A 3,941-nucleotide genomic window follows, 5' to 3' on the forward strand; every position below is an offset into this window, starting at 1 on the left:
AAGCCATAAACTTTCTTTTAAAAAGGGGGGGGGGCAGCCCATGAAAAGCATACACGTGGTAGGTCTTTTCTCCAGCCATCTCTGGTTTGTGTTTCTCCTCCAACCTTTGGAGGAGAGCAGGCAGGGCTCTTCATAAAACCAACCAACCAACCAGATCCAGAGATGTTGGAACTTGCCCTAAATCCAAGACAAGTTGACACTTCCCACCCAGAGCTTCTGAATTCTTCCATCTCAGTCTTCCAGAAATGGGGGTGGGGATCTAGCACGGCTTCCTGTAAGTACGCTTGAGCCTCTTGAGCTCTGGGCACTTGATAAACCTTATTGATACAGATTTATTTCAGCTGTCTTCCATGGTTTCCCCGGTGACAGCAATGAACAAGAATACCACTGGGGGGTGCTGCCGCGCAGGTGACCAAGGCAGAACACAGGCAGAAAAAAAGTGAGAGTTGGGTGAGGGGGTGTTTGGGAGGGGGTGGAGAAGCTGGCAGAGCAGGAGGGTGGGGGAGGAGCCCCATGCCACAAATACCGAAGGATGGGTCAGAAAGGCTGACTGTCAGCACTTGGGGGGGGGGGGTCAGGGTGTTCCTTTTGTTCTCCAAAACAAAAGTCATTTTCTCTTCTGCTGTGGCCCATTAGGGTCAGCTTCCTGCCTGTGATGTTCCAGGCTGCCCTCAGGCCCTTCCAGACTTTTCTCAGTTTGATCCACACAGCAGTTCTGTGATGGGGAGTTTGTGTTTTGGCGTTTTGTTTGTTTTGTCTGAGACAGGGTCTCTCTATGTAGTCTTGGCTGTCCTGGACTTCACAACATAGACCAGGCTGGCCTAGAACTCAAAGGCATCTGCCTGCCTCTGCCTCCCCTGTATCCCACCATTCCCTATTGTGATGGAGAACTTTAAAATATGCTCACTCTTATCGGGTGTGGTGCTTCAGGCCTCTCATCACCTAGAGAGAGCCAAGAGAGCTGAAACAGACAGACAAACAGAGACTGGGGGTGCAGGCCTGTAATCTCATCACTAAAGAGAACCTAGAGAAAACTCAGACAGACAGACAGAAACTGGCGGTACAGCCATTGTGATCCTAACTGCTTAGGAGCCAAGATCAACAGGTCAAGGCCTGCCTAAGCTCCCTAGTGAGTTCTAGGGGGCAGCTTACTCTAAGAATCCACTATGTCTGTCTTCCTAGGCTGGGATTATAGGCTGGCCACCACCCCCACCTGGTATTCATGTAGGCTCTGGACATCTGAACACTGGCCCTCATACACCAGGACAAGTGCTTAGCTACTGAGCTATCGTCCCAGCCTCACAGTTGAGTTTGCGACCGTTCTGGAGACATGAGGTCCTGTCTCCAAGGCTGGAGAGATGGCACAGCATTTAGGAGCAAATGTTGCTCTTCCAGAACACTTGAGTTTGGGTCTTAGTACCCATGTTAGGCAACTCACAAACACCTGTGGTTCTGTTCCAGGAGATTCAACACCCTCTTCAGCCCTCCATGGCCATTCACACATACACAGACACATAGATATAAATAAATATTTTTTAGAAAAAATGCTGCCATTGACTCTTTCCTTCATCTCTCAGGAAGAACGCTAGCACCCATCTTGGCCTTTCTTGTTTGTAGACAGAGATCTGAAAATGGCCAGTGAGGGGCTAGAGGGGTGGATGGCTCAGTGTTTTGGGGCACTGGCTGCTCTTGTAAGACACCTGGGTTCAGTTTCCAGCATCTACAGGTTCACAACCATCTGTAACTCCAGTTCCAGGGAATCCTATAGTCTCTTCTGGCCTCCACAGACACTCCATGGTGCACTTACATACATGCAAATCAAACACTCATAAGCATAAACTAAAAATAAGTTTAGCTGATTGTGGTGGTACATGACTTTCAGTTCCAACACTTGGAAGGCAGAGGAAAAGGATGGCTATGAATTTTAGGCCAGCCTAGACTAGCAACGAGCTCCAGGCTAGCCAAGACTACGTAGTGAGACCCTGTCTCAAAGACCCAAAATACTATCATTAATAATAATGATCATTTTAAAAGTAACAGTTTTTTAAAGTGGTAAGCGATTAGTTTAAGGCCACACTGGAAGTCAAGCTCAATGACTCCCAACCAAGCTTGGTACTTCTATGAATCTTTGTGAAAATTATTCACTGCACGTTTTCATTTTCTTAGAAACCTTGAAGATTATGGAAAACATGTTTGGGTGGTGTATAAATGACATCACCTGCATGATTGCACCTGACCCGTGTGTTGCTTTCATACCAAGTGAAAGCCACAAGGCCAGTACTAACATTTCTTGGCAATGTGGATAGACCTGAGCCAGGAAGAACTGAGTCATCACCGGGCACACGATGCAGTGCAACATTGTACCTTGTTCAATAGAAGCTAGCATTGGGCAGAGCTCATGTTGCAGCTGCAAATCTGTTTCAGAAAAACAATGCCATCCAAGTCGCCTTTGGTTTGTGTTAACTGCTGCTCTGTTTGGGGCGTTGTCACGGTTTAATTGCTTAAGGTATTCAGAACTCATCACTGATTTTGCACGGGTGCACTCCTGATTTAAAAAATGGTTTCAGTCAGGTTTGTGAAAATGACTCTTCCTTCCAAAAGTGTCTGTTGATACAACCCTGCATTCCTAGTCTCCTTCCTGCAGGACTAACACAAACCTGGGCCCCAGGTGACTCTAGGGCAAAACTGCTGGGATCACTGGTGAAAGCCAGAGACCTGATGGTGGCACGTCCTCCCCTGCCCACCCACCCCACACACATCACAGACCTCAAGACCAAGTTCAAGAGAGTTAGATCCCTCGGCAGAGTGGAGAAGGGGGGGAAGTGCCAAGGCAAATTAAAGGATAGACTCAATAATTAAAATGAGGGGCTTGGGAGGGGGTGGAAATCAGGAAAGGGGATAACATTTGAAATGTAAAATTAAGAAAATATCCAATTTTTTAAAAAATGAGGGTCTGAGGATGTATCTCACTTGATAGAGTATTTGCCTGACCTGAAGCCCTGGGTCCATAGTCCAGGACTGTCTAGGCAGGCACAGTCGTGCTTTTCTGCCAGCAGTATGTACACACTTTTGAAGGACGTGACTTTTAAATAGAAGGAAAGGAACAAGATAAGGAGCTTGTTTTTAAGAATGTCATGATTGGTCGGGGCATAATGGTGAATGCCTTTAATCCCAGCTGTTGGGAAGCAGATCCAGGCAGATGTCTTGAGTTCTAGACTAGCTTGGTCTACAGCCCTAGTCTTTCCAGAACAGCCAGGGCAGAGCTGGAGAGATGGCTCAGCAGGTAAGGGCACTGCACTGACTGCTCTTCCAGAGGTCCTGAGTTCAAATCTCAGCAATCACATGGTGGCTCACAACCATCTGTAATGGGATCCAATGACCCCTTCTGGTGTGTCTGAAGTTAGAACAGCCAGGGCTACACAGAGAAACAAAAAAGCCGTGGCTGTAAATGTGAAAGGCCACTTACCCAAAAAGGCTGGAAGGTTCTGACTTGGTTTGATGATGTGATTGAGTCGCAGTAAATTTGCAATGGATTTTTCTCCCTGCTTTACACATGGAGGCTCACTCCCAGACACTGACCAGATAGATGCCTTAGCTGCAAACATCATATCCCCACAGCCATTTCTACAAGCACAAGATCTCTTAGAAGTGCTCTGCAGTGAGGGCCAGGGGCAGCTGACATGTCTCTACAGTGAGGACCAGGGGCAGCTGACATGTCTCTGCAGTGAGGACCAGGGGCAGCTGACATGTCTCTGCAGTGAGGGCCAGGGGCAGGTGACATGTCTCTGCAGTGAGGGCCAGGGGCAGCTGACATGTCTCTGCAGTGAGGACCAGGGGCAGCTGACATGTCCTATAGTGAGGACCAGGGACAGCTGACATGTCTCTACAGTGAGGGCCAGGGGCAGCTGACATGTCCTACAGTGAGGACCAGGGGCAGCTGA

This window comes from Mus pahari, chromosome 18, assembly GCF_900095145.1.
Source record: "Mus pahari chromosome 18, PAHARI_EIJ_v1.1, whole genome shotgun sequence".
Classification (NCBI taxonomy): domain Eukaryota; kingdom Metazoa; phylum Chordata; class Mammalia; order Rodentia; family Muridae; genus Mus; species Mus pahari.